The sequence below is a fragment of the Gopherus flavomarginatus genome, chromosome 9 (genome assembly GCF_025201925.1).
Source record: "Gopherus flavomarginatus isolate rGopFla2 chromosome 9, rGopFla2.mat.asm, whole genome shotgun sequence".
In the NCBI taxonomy this organism is placed as follows: Eukaryota; Metazoa; Chordata; order Testudines; family Testudinidae; genus Gopherus; species Gopherus flavomarginatus.
In genome coordinates this window covers 50,399,950-50,413,612 of record NC_066625.1, presented here as the reverse complement: position 1 = coordinate 50,413,612, position 13,663 = coordinate 50,399,950, and the positions used below count along the sequence as shown (strand labels likewise).

At 41.9% G+C, this 13,663-nt stretch overlaps 1 protein-coding gene across 6 annotated transcripts in view; it reads right to left on the bottom strand.

Annotated features, from left to right (window-relative positions):
* The window catches only part of MYO9A (myosin IXA), a 566,016-nt gene that overhangs the window by 319,752 nt on the left and 232,601 nt on the right, over positions 1-13,663 (bottom strand). The gene's annotated exons all lie outside the window — the stretch shown is intronic.

Below are 13,663 nucleotides of genomic sequence, written 5' to 3'. Positions count from 1 at the left end.
CAAACCCCTAAAAATTTCACACATATGACCCCTCCAAATCCTCCTGTCTGTGGGGCAGCTTGGGGAGGCTCCTGCAAATATATGTACATATGGTATCTTTGTGGGGAGATTTGGGACAACTCTTGGTAAGGGGAGAAATTCACTGATTTTCCCTTTTTAAAAGAGGCATTGGTTACTGGCTGAGACACAGCAATATAGTGAGATACAAACAGGAATAAATAAAAGGAAACAATTTAACCACAACATAATGTAGTACAATACATTTACTCACATTCATTTCTGTTACTAAGAATGAAAAAGTTGCTCATATCCCATTCCTCTATATAGTCTTTGTAGATTTTTTTTATATAATTTTGACAGATAGTATCAGTGTTTATTTTTAAGCTTTTTAATGTTTATCTATTTATATTTTCACAGGTGCACAAAATTATGGGGAACTCAGGGAGTAATTGTGACAGTAGATGTTGAGATTCAAAAAGTTACAGCTTTAAAAGTTTAACACACAAATTGTCAATATCACATGTCAAAACATACAAAGTAAAAATCCTTAAACTCTAATAAGTTCAAGCAGCATTTTTCTTACTTTGCCTATCTGTAAATTTTGATTATCGATGTAAATAGTTTGTGTGTGTACAGTGAATTCAACATTTACTGATAAAAATCTAATCCTTCCAAGCGTTTAAATCTATAGGAGATTGAGTAAAGTGCACATGACTTCTACAGCTGTGTACAGCATGACAATGTCCCTATGCTGGTGCATGTGAAAAGTACCATGATGTGTCAGCAAACTCTCAATCTCTTAAGGAATTGATAATGAAAACAAGTTGGGAAATTGAGAATTCTACATCCAAATTGTAAAGTTTCTCCCCATCCTGTGGACCTGGTGAGCTCCACAGGAAGGAACCCTGGTTCCTGCAGATCATAAGATATTTACACAGACAAAGAAAAAGAGAAAAGATGGCTGGAGAAATATCAGGAAGACTTACTGAAGTCTTACAGAATGGAGAACTCCCAGTGGCCCTTAGAAATCTAATGGCTGCCCCACTTCTGAACACTTGGGAATTTCTGAGACGGATAACCCTTTTTTGGCTCTTTAGAGTTCCAGGAGTTAGTCAAAGTTCAGGGTCCTGCAGGTTGTTTCAGTTAAGAGGAGAAACTACTGATAGAGCCAGATATTTTTGTTTCAAACCTCTATTTACAAAGAATGTACAAAGTCCTGTTTCCCTGAACACAGACGGAATCAAAGAGAAAACTGTCTAGTTGCTCACAGTTCCAAGCCTCTTTCAGCCAGCACTCAGCCTCAAAAGTTCTCTTCAGGCTTTTCTCAGGGCCACATTTCCAATTCTTATTCACGCTGTGCCCTTAGCTTTCTGCTCTCTCTCTCTCACTTCTTTCATGGAGAGAAAGAAACAGACATTCACAAACTCTCTTTCACAAAACAATATCCAAACCCCTCTGCCCACATGTACATTTGTTTCAACTATTTGGTTTAATAAAGAAGCTTGTTTCTTACTTTTATCAATAATGGGCAGCTGTTAAACCCACTGGTGTTGCTGAGATTTAACCTAACCCATAACACTATTTAAGTTAGAGGAAGCTAAGATGGACTTTAAAACTCATGGCACTGGGGAAAGCCACAAACCTTGTAAGGGTCACTATGCTGAGCTTCCTAAAACTTGAAGTGGCTGGAGTTTGCGAGGCTCTGACAAGCCTAAGGCTCACAAGGGGTGGAGGCTGATGGATGTCAGGGAGCTGAGGAGCCTTCTAAGGCTAGCAAGGAGAGAAAGGTGTTGGGATGAAGAAAGGGAACCCTTTCTCACCAGGAACACTTACATGGAGCCCAGAAAGCAGTAGGAGACAACAGGGGAAGCAAGGAAGTGTTCTTCACTCACTCCAATCCCCTACTTGGGACCTAGAGATTAGTAGGAAGGCTATCAAGGTTCTTCTCCCTTAATCCGGCTGATGCCCAAGCCTCCTGCCAGATACATTTTCTACCTTCTTGTGGACTTTGGGAGAAGAGTTCCAGTCCTTTGGATATTTGCATTAAAACTTCCCTCCAAGATAAGGTGGGTGGACTGTGAGGCTAGGTTCATGTTCCATTTGGAGTCCTCCACCCTGGTCTACTGGGCAGGGCTTCCCACCTCTTTGCAAGAATAGGGTTCCTCTCTTAGTGTTTGCTAGAATAGGGCTCCTCTCCAGTAGACCTCCAAAAATGTCATTAAAGGTGAAGTGAAGGCTGCAGGGATATATCGATGGTTTGTCTGCATATTACCTTTCAGGAATATCAAGAGTTAAAATTAGAAACTCATAAAATGCATGGAAAAAAAGGGAAACTAGCAAACTGGTATCTCTAAGGAAGCAGAATTATGGTAGTTTAGAGTCATTTGTTTAATTCAATTTACTGTGCCTCTAATTTTTTTTAAATCTGTAATGGTTTAGAAAGATAATATGCCCACAAACCACTGGCATGAACCTGAAACCTTAACTTCATTTTAACAAAGGTAGGCATGTGGGAATTATTGCTTAGGATTAATCTCAAACTCCACAAGTGGGCATGAAAGGAAAGACACTGAGGAACCTAGACTAAAAAGTTTAAAGTTATTTTCTCTAGCAAAGAATTGGGTAGAAAAGGTTTGCAGGATAGTTTAAACTATGTTAACCGCTGTGAGAAAGACGAACAAAGTATTCTGGGGTCACAATTTACCAAATTCCACTGTACTAGATGTGGTGGTGGTAGTGTAATGCACTTCTAAGAAAGCCTCAGTATTGTCTAACAATAAAACCTTTCTTGTTAATTTTCCTTGCAGTTCAGGTTTGGGGATTCAGAGCCTACAATCCAGACTGATTCATTTTCCAAGCCTGAGATTTGGTGCCAAATCCCATGATTCACAAAGCTTTCTTAGAAATACATTAGATTGCAAAGGAGCCCTAGCGCCCCATTTCAGTATTGCAGGCAAGCATGAGAAACAATCTACAGGTGAAAGTCAACCATGTCTACCTCCTCCTCTCAACATACATACTCTTTCTGAGTAGACCAGACTTGAAAGTTCAAGTTGATAACTGACAAGCCTGTAAGCATAAGTCTGAATGGCACGAATTCTAGATACTGAGCTTTAAAACATTATGAGGGAACTACATGTCACTAGCATAGAGGTTTTGGCATTCCATTAATATTACAAAAATAGTTCACCAGACTACCTCAACATTCTACACTCATAAATTAATCAGATGTGAATCGTTTTGGCTGATTGTGTACTTGACTCTTTTACATGGGATTCTAACTTGGGAGTCTCAGGTTGATTCAATTTGCTCTGTGAACACCACAGAGTAGGAAGAACAACAACTGGTTTGTCACTGCACACTTTCTTTAGGACTCTACATAATGGGAACATGACAGAACGTACATTCAACACAGACACTGTCCAAGAGTGAATTCTTGCTTCTGCCCAGGTGTTAGAATATAATACAATGTGATTCCAAGCACTGAAGTTGATCTGAGTTGAGCGGATTCACCCATTAGATATTTTTCAAAAAAAAAAAAAAACAACTTAACAATGGGTTGCTGAAAGACCATTTTCGTAGCAGAGCTTAGATTATGTGTTCACTGCAAGAAGTAAAGGGGTTTTACAGTAGTGTAACTAACATGCAATTGTTATCCTGCTGTGAAATCCTAGTGGAGACAAGGCACATCTTTACCATCAGGTAGCTAAGCAAAGTTATCACTGTATCCCACCCCTGGATGATCTCTCATATTTTACCTCACAGTAAAGCTACAGTTCCATGTCGCCACCAGGATTACAGCAGGATAACTAATGTGTATAAATTATCCTGCAGTAAAAAAAAATGCTGTTCTCCTTCAATACCAAAATATAACAACAGATTATACATAGTTTTGCACCTGCTCTCCCTCAAGATCTGCTTTGATGGCCACTATTTTCTTGGTAAAAACTCAATGACACTGATGCTAGATCAAAGATAGCAGCCTTGTTTAGGAACACTAAACATATTTTCACTATGAATGGAAATTGGAAAATGCAATATAACAAACAAGAAATAAAGCAAGAGAGAACAAGTTGGCTTCCTTTTTCAGCTACAGTACTTGAAAGCTTCCCAATCAGAATATAGGTGCAGCAATCAAGTGGCAACTTATCACAAAAAGACTGTTTAGTCACTGTTAAAATAATGCCAGCCCATATACTTAAATCAAAAACCAACTTATTAACAGGATTAGTTTGAAGTCAACGAGCACTGTCAAACACAAACATACCAAATGTAACAGAACTGCCATTCAATTATGTTATTACTACAAATAACTGTCAGATCTGCAAGCAACTCACCACAAACCAAGTGTGTATTCTAAACACCATTCTGACAAAAACTGAAAAGGTGTTTCCTTTCATATAAGCAGAATTCAAAACAAATACACCTTAAAGGTGACACTCTTTCAGAAAGCAGCAATCTGCACACACCATTGGCTTTGTTTGTAAATATATTAACGACCCCAACAAGGTTACTAGATGGCAAATACTGGCATGCCTTTACAGTGTTCCAAAGTAGTATAATTTGGCCAAGGATGAGAATCTTATACTTCCAAACTATCCTGAGGGGGAATCTCATGGAGATGGTTGCCGTGTGCTGTTGCACAAAGTGCATTATAAAGGTGTCATAGGAGTCTTATGAAACTGCATAAAATCTTCGTATTCTGCACTTCCACTCAACTCATGCTGGCATCATTGCAAATGCATCACTTGCAAATAGCTCAATTTTTCATTACTATCTGAGGGACTTTGCAGAGAGGTCAGAGGATGGAAAGGAAGATATAAATACAGAAAGAATGGGTGTCCTAGTGGTCTTGTGTGGAGCAAATCCAGCAACGTTCCCCTACAACAAAGGTTGAAACAAAAAGAAATACATCACAATCTGGTATCTCCTATGGCTCACTAAAGGGACAAGGTTGAACTCTAAAGCAAGTTGTGACCAGAAAACCCTGCATCCCTTGCCTTTTGGTGAAGGGGAGAGTGATCATGATTTAGGACATGGGTGTTTAGCAGTAAAGGATAAGAGGGAAAGATGGGAACAAAAGAAGAAATAGGGGAGAGAAATGCAGAAGTGAGGAGGCAAGCTTCACAGAAAAATGAATGAGAAAGACTAGGTCAAGTAAGTAAAAACAGCAAAAATTTAAACTGGTAAAAATACAGGGAAACAAATAAAATGTCAGATCCTAAATGGATATCAGTATAACTCCAACTACAATATATTAACTCCAGCTGATGATCTTACCCCAAAAATTCCAAGAATGAAAGAGAAACAGAAGTGTGCATCGCTTGAATTTAGCACAGTTTGTTTTTGTGATTGTGAATTGGACTGGTGGCCAGAAGAAATTCTGGAGTAACCACACTATGGGAGAGAGATCTGAAGGCAGTTAGAAAAGTGCAATCACAGCCACAGGGCTGCCAAAACATGGAATACACACTCCTGCCAAAAGCTGCTGCTGGTGATTCTGTAAAATTCACAATGCCTCACATGAAACAGTTTAAGAGACCAGCAAATCCAGTGAGGTGAGACTGAACAGAGCACCATGCCCTCTCCCCTGTACTTTTAGGGTTGACAACTTTCTAACTGCAGAAAACTGAACACCCTTCCTTGTCCTGAGGCCCTGCCCCACCCTTTCTCTGAAGCCCTGCCCCAGCTCACTCCATTTCCCCTCCCTCTGTCGCTCGCTTTCCCCCACCCTCACTCGCTCGCTCATTTTCTCTAGATTGGGGCAGAAGGTTGGGGTGCAGGAGGGGGGAGAGCTCTGGCTGGGGGTGCAGCCAGAAATGAGGGGTTCAGGATGTGTGGAGGTAGGGATCCGGGCTGGAGCAGAGGGCTGGAGTGAGGGAGGTTGGGGTAAGGGCTCCAGCTGGCGGTGCAGGGTGTAGGATGAGGGGTCTGGAGTGCAGGAGAGGGCTTCAGGCTGGGAGGTGGGGCCGAGGGGTTTCGAGTGTGGGAGGGGGCTCCAGGCTGAGGCAGGGGGTTGGGGTGTGGGAGGGGGTACGGGCTCTGGGCTGGGGGTGCAGGCTCCAGAGTGGGGCCAGAAATGAGGGGTTCAAGGTGTGGGTGGGGACTTCAGGCTAGGGTAGGGGGTTGGGGTGCGGGAGGGGGTGAGGGCTCCAGCTGGGGTCAAGAGGTTTGGAGTGAGGGTGAGGGCTCAGGGCTAGGGCAGTGCATTGGGGTGTGGGAGAGGTGTGGGCTCCAGTAGGGAGTTTGGGTATGGGAGGAGGCTCAGGGCTGGGGCAGGGGGTTGGGGTCCGGGAGGGTGTGAGGGATGCAGGCTCCAGGTGGTGCTTACCTCAGGCGGCTCTCCGGAAGCGGCCAACATGTCCCTCCAGCTCCTAGGGGGAGGGAAAGCCAGGAGGCTTTGTGCATGGCCCCTGCTTGCAGGTGCTACTCCCACTGGCCACAGCACCCGGCCAATGGAAGCTGAAGAGCTGGCGCTCACGGCAAGGGCAGCAGGAACCGTGAAGGGAACCTGCCAGCCTCATGCCAACCAGACTTTTAACAGCCTAGTCAGCAGTGCTGACCGGAGCTGCCAGGGTCCCTTTTTGACCAAGTGTTCTGGTCGAAAACCATATACCTGGCAACTCTACTTTTAATCTCAACACATGAAAGAGAAGCAGCATGAAAATGGATGACAAATTCTTCAGTTTCTACAGTAATAATTTCCTTAAATTGTTTATTTATGAGACAGTAACAGCAAAGAGGGTAGGTCTGAGCAGCTAGATCCTGAGATCCCACCATAACCCCTGTAAATAAAGAGCCTCTAGATCACAGCAACAATAAAATGGCTTGTGTGTTCCCTGCTTATACAGTAATATAAACCACTTTTTTACCAGCAGAAAGAGCAAAGAGCTGAGGAAAAGCAGCAATGGAGATTCAGAGATCCATTATTTGTACACCGAGTGAGCACACAATTTAGGGGTCTGGAATTTGTTGGAAAGTATTTCTCTATATTTTTTAAAAATATGGCTAGCACGTGCTTGCGTGGGCTCTGCAAATCCTTGTATATGTTTTAAGGTGGGTAATATGGACAGTTTGCAGCTGGGTTCTGCTGTATGTATTTTGATAGATTTTACATTAGAAAGAAAGAGAAAGAGAGAGTGTGCACATACACACACACACACTTGAGAGGTGGATTCTAACATTTATACCCCACACACAAAATGTGATTAAGCTAGAATTTATATAGTTTAAAAACAACCAACTTTTAAAACCAGGAAATTCTAAGTGAAGGTTATATTTGAAAAAATGAACATTTGAAAGATTAAATAGTTACTGTGTGTGAGCCAGAAACCCTACTCCTGCAAGATTTAAAAGCACTGCGTTAGTGGACTTTCAGTTCATGGTGCTCATGCATTCTGCAGCTGTGCTCTTCCATTGCACCTACCCTCTGCAGAAATGGAATTTTAGAGACAACCTATCCCAGCAGCTACCTCTCCAAGAGAGTCTCTCTTCTGCCATCCTTTGGAGATCCAAGCTTGCAGGATCACCTAAACCTTTGCTCCTGTAAGTGAAGCTTGAAGCCTGCAAGGTGTGACAGACAATATAAAGCATACATAGGATCTGAAACTTTATGAAGTCCACCAGAGGTCTGGTGAAGTTTACAGAGTCCAATAGGAACTGAGACTAATCATATTAGATCAGTAACTTCAAAAACAGGCACCTTAACTTCTCAGAATATTGAGATGTAATCATTTTATGAACACTCTGCGCCACCTGGCCAGTGAGGTGAAGTTATTGCATACTGGGTTAGATGACTTTCCTGTCTAATTGAATTGATCTTGCTTAATAAGGGTGTTATGGGGAAAACAAATAGCTACGGATAAACAAACCTTCCCAACAAGTACTGGAGGCCAATTACAGGGCAGTGGAATACTTCCAGGCTCCAGCCTGAAGTGACAGCTGTTTTGCAAGGATGGGAACTAATTGATTAAAGGGTTAAAAAGTTAAAAGTCGGGAGGGCAGAAGGGGGAGGGTCAATTTTCAGAAGCTGTCCAGGGTAACACCACATAGATTCTGGAAGGAGGGAGTCTGTTTCTAAAGAAGTTGGGCCTTCCCCAGAGAATGGTAAGCCATAGGGATAGGCAGGCATGTATACAGACTGGTTTATTGTTTTAAGATTTGGTTTCCCTTAAAATGGCTTGGTTCATACTTTCCTTTAAGAAGTTTGTCTGGTCACCACTGATATTGCTCCCAGTGGGAACTGAACTACAGACACTTTAAGATAAATCAGGCAAGTTACTCACAGTTGAACACAGAGGCCCGGCAGCTCAGGGCCTTATCTGAGAGTGAGAGAAGAACATAAGAACGGCCGTACTGGGTCAGACCAAAGGTCCATCTAGCCCAGTATCTGTCTACCGACAGTGGCCAATGCCAGGTGCCCCAGAGAAAGTGAACCTAACAGGCAATGATCAAGTGATCTCTCTCCTGTCATCCATCACCATCCTCTGACAAACAGAGGCTAGGGACACCATTCATTACCCATCCTGGCTAACAGCCATTTATGTACTTAACCACCATGAATTTATCCAGTTCTCTTTTAAACCCTGTTATAGTCCTAGCCTTCACAACCTCCTCAGGTAAGGAGTTCTACAAGTTGACTGTGTGCTGCGTGAAGAAGAACTTCCTTTTATTTGTTTTAAACCTGCTGCCTATTAATTTCATTCGGTGACCCCTAGTTCTTGTATTATGGGAATAAGTAAATAACTTTTCTTTATCCACTTCCTCCACATCACTTATGATTTTATATACCTCTACCATATCCCCCCTTAGTCTCCTCTTTTCCAAGCTGAAGAGGCCTAGCCTCTTTAATCTTTCCTCGTATGGGACCCTCTCCAAACCCCTAATCATTTTAGTTGCCTTTTTCTGAACCTTTTCTAGTGCCAGTATATCTTTTTTGAGGTGAGACCACCACATCTGTACACAGTATTCGAGATGTGGGCGTACCATGGATTTATATAAGGGCAATAATATATTTTCAGTCTTATTCTCTATCCCCTTTTTAATGATTCCTAACAACCTGTTTGCTTTTTTGACTGCCTCTGCACACTGCGTGGACATCTTCAGAGAACTGTCCACGATGACTCCAAGATCTTTTTCCTGATTAGTTGTAGCTAAATTAGCCCCCATCATATTGTATGTATAGTTAGGGTTATTTTTTCCAATGTGCATTACTTTACATCTATCCACATTAAATTTCATTTGCCATTTTGTTGCCCAATCACTTAGTTTTGTGAGATCTTTTTGAAGTTCTTCACAGTCTGCTTTGGTCTTAACTATCTTGAGCAGTTTAGTATCATCTGCAAACTTTGCCACCTCACTCTTTACCCCTTTCTCCAGATCATTTATGAATAAATTGAATAGGATTGGTCCTAGGACTGACCCTTGGGGAACACCAGTAGTTACTCCTCTCCATTCTGAGAATTTACCATTAATTCCTACCCTTTGTTCCCTGTCTTTAACCAGTTCTCAATCCATGAAAGGACCTTCCCTTTTATCCCATGACAGCTTGTGATTCCACCCCAAAAGAGATGACAGCTTGAGGCTGAGCAAGGTGTACTCAGGATCAGGAGGAAGCCAAAGGTGCAGTTAGCTTGGTAAATGTGACAATACGTACTGGACTTCACTGAGAGACCAGTTCCACAGTCCTTCCCATAAGCTGCAGCAAATACTTTAGAATAAACAACAATTTGTGAAAATTCCACTGGTTATTTATTTTCTCATTCATTTTTCTGTGAAGCTTGCATCTGCATAAAGATTCTCATATCAGTGAGATGTCTTCCTTCAAGTCCAGTTAGTTGGAAACTTTGCCCCTTCTTCCCAAATGAAGACCAGTCCAAAGCGATACATGAATTTTTCACTTACAGACCAGATTACTCCAATACTGAAAATCTGAAGCTGAATATGAAAATAAAGCAAATACACCAGCTATTGGAAAATGCAGCTATCCCCCTCCTCTGTTATTTAGGCAGCTATGAGCACATAAAGCTGGTGCTCCAGTCCCTCAGACTCCCAGTCCTCCTTTGCTACCAACTTATTACCTTGATCCTAATTCTTGAAGTCATTAATAGAATAGGTCCCAGCTACACTGGTAAATATCTCCTATGAAATGCCAAAACAGTTGCCCTACTCAGGGAAGAGACAGATCACAAAACCCGATCTGAAGCCCATGACAACCAGGGACCAAACATTCTCAGATGAAGGGTTCCAGCTACAGAACAAGTTTCCAAAGGGTGGGGGAGGGAATCTAGAATTTGACTGCCTTTGGGAAACACTACAAAATCTCCCTAACCTGAAAAAACTAGAACTAAATTCACAACATAATCATCCCCCATTTTTTCCCTCTTAAGGAAAAAAGCTTACTCCAAGCAGAGCTTACTATAATCTGAAAAGAAGAGGAGACAAGGAAACCATGAAATCCACTAGTCACTTCATTATTGCCAATCTTGCACTGTGATTGGAGGCAGTACAAAACCCTATGACAGATAAAACAGCGATCTGGATACACATTCAAAACAGTTCACAAAAGCAAACAGAAGTAATACATTTTGAAGTACTCTTTCAAGGATCTGAAGGCAGTTTTCTCCATCCAGAAGTAGCATTCTTCCAAGCAAACAAGCATATTTGAAAACTTGGGTGTAGTATCCCTGCCTTCTTCTCTTGAGCTCCTGAAGGAACACTTCTGAGTTCTAGCTTCCCAACTCCCAGGAAGATGTTATCTCTTCCTTTTATTATGAAAACTGGGATGTGGGCCCCCTTTTCGGTCCATAAGGTTTTTACCCTCTTATGACAGAAACAAAATTCAAGTTTGTAAGGAAGGCTGTTTTTAAGATTTGATGCAACAAAAAAGCATCAGAACACTTTTCAAAAAGTGAACAATTGTATTCCATGTTCTCAGTTCCATTCTGTGGGGAAAAAAACTGTTACTAATATGCCCTGTAGCAGTAATTCTTCAAAATGTGTTGCACATGTTCATTCCACTTCAGGTGTGTGCACGCACTGCGCACCAGAATTGGAGATTTTTCCCTAGAGCGATACCTGTCACAGCAGCACATTCGTGTTGCTACACAATGGTATAAATGGTGGAGCCACCTTGGACCCTCCTCAGTTTCTTTTTACAGTACACGCTCTGATATAGAAGGGAAGGAGGGGTGGGCCATGGAATAGACATGTGCAAAACATCTCAAAGAAAAGTTACAGAACAGATTAAAAACATTTTTTTCTTCAAGTGGCTGCACACATCCATTCCACTTCAGGTGACCCACAAGCAGTTCAAACAGGAGTTGGGTTTCTAAGTCCACCTGAACAGTGACTGTAGAATGAAATGTCCAAACTTCACATCATCTCTAGAATGCTGAAACACAGCATGATGAGTTGAAAAGGAATGCACCAATGACCAAGTTGCAGCTCTACAAATGTCTGTTGTAGACATGTGGGCCAAAAAAGATGCAGAAACTACTTGACATCTTGTAGTGTGCGCTGTAACTAGTCAGAGAGGGTTTCTTGGCAATGTCATAGCATAGATGTGTGCAGGATAAAATCCAGGTCAAATGCTCTACATCTAGACTGGAAGGCCTTTCATCCTGTTGACAACTGAAATGCACAGCTGGGATGATGATCTAAGTGGCCTACTTCTGTTCAAGTAAAAGGCCAAAGCCCTTCAAACATCCAAGTTATGGAGAGTCTCTTCTTATCATTACGAGAATGGGGCTTAAGAAAGCCATACACTTACTAATATTCTTTCTTGAGGTGGAATTCCAGAACTACTTAGACAGAAATATAGGATGTGGATGTTAAGGATTGCCCTTAGAAAAAATCATGTCAGGACAGTCAGCTACAAATGCCTGTTCCTCCTCCACCCTTTTCATGGATATAATAACTACCAGAAATGTTACTTGCATAAACAGGTGCAGTAAGGGAGGTAGCTGTTGGCTCAAAAAATGAACTCATCAACACTACCAGCATAAGATTCAAGTCCCAGGGAGGAAGGGGATCCACGACATGGGGATATAACCTATCTAGACCTACCTAGACTGACTACTGATCACAGGAGTAAGAAGGAACTAAGGGGATCCAGGCTGGCTCCATCCTTGACAGCACTGTGCAGAAGCAGAAGACTGGTGAGGGTGCTCAAGCTCCAATGTGTATCACTTAAGCCATGTGTACACTACAAAATTAAGTCGACCTAACTTACGTTGGCAGACGCCACAGTAATTATATCGCTTGCGTGTGTCTACACTTTGTGCTCCTTGTGTCAGCAGTTTGCATCCTCACCAGGAGCACTTGTATCAATTGTACTGTTAGTGTGGGGCATAGTTGGATCACTCCTGAAAGCCTGTAAGAGCTGATGTAAGCAACGCAGTGTCTACACTGACGCTGCATTGACCTAACTACATTGACCTTGGCTCTACATCACTTGTGGAGATGGAGTTATAAAGTCGTTGTAGTGGGGAAGTGTGACAGTCTGTATCCCCATTTTCACCCTTTTTACAAAATTATAATGGATTTTGTACAAAATTTGCCTTCTGAGGTATCATTTGAAAACTCCTCATTTGCTAATCATTATTGTCCTGGTAAGATGCGTGTGGCAACATTGTATTAATTGTAAATTAAGATTCTACAGCATGACTTTACTGAGGCATGCTCCAAGTTTAGAAAAGTACACACAAACCAGTTCCTCAAAGACAAAAAGCAAACTGATGCCTCAGTCAGGTATCAACAAAATCAAATGGACTATCACCTGTTAAGTGGCAATTCTTTGGCAGGAAAAAGGGTGAGAGAAATTTACATTTTGGCAACAAAACAGCTGGAAATTCTTGGTCACACAGATGTTCTGTCTCCTGAACCTCAGCTGGAGATGATTTTCAAAAAAGAGAACTATAAGTAAGGGGAACTGATTCCCCAGATTACTCTCTCCCTCCATCTCTACTCATGGCATCAGCAACACCTGAGGGATAAGGAAATCAACACTGAACATCAGAAAGGGTCTTGGCTGAAAGGCATCCAGATTGCTATAAGCATGTGGTGAGAGAAACCTTTGCTAGAATGCATTTAGCTCATTAAGTTAGATATTAGTTGCATTTTACCTTTTATTTCTTTGTAACCAGTTCTGACTTTTATGTCTCGTTACTTGTAACCACTTAAAATCTATCTTTCCGTAGTTAATAAACTTGTTTTATTGTTTTATCTGAACCAATGTGTGTTTGGATTGAAGTGTTTGGGAAACTTCATTTGGGGTAACAAGATTTGTACATATTTTCTATTCATGAAATGACAGAGTTTATATGAGCTTGTGTTGTCCAGGAGGGTGCTTGGCAGTACAAGACAGCCATTTCTAGGGGGAAGTCTGGGACTGGGAAATGCTGGTGTTGCCTGCATTGTAATTCATGGGTGGGTGACTATAGCACTCATACAATATAGCTGGGAGTGATTTACATGCTGGAGGCTGTGTGTGAGCAGACCAGTAGTGGTTGCTCTCACTGCAAAGCAGTGTAAGAAGTATCCCAAGCCGAGGGGTCACAGTTGTCCAGCTGTCCAGATTGTACCTTAAGTAATGTCACAGGAAGTTACATCAACGGGAGTGAAATTTAAGTGTAGACACTTCCATAGTTAGGTCGACGTATGC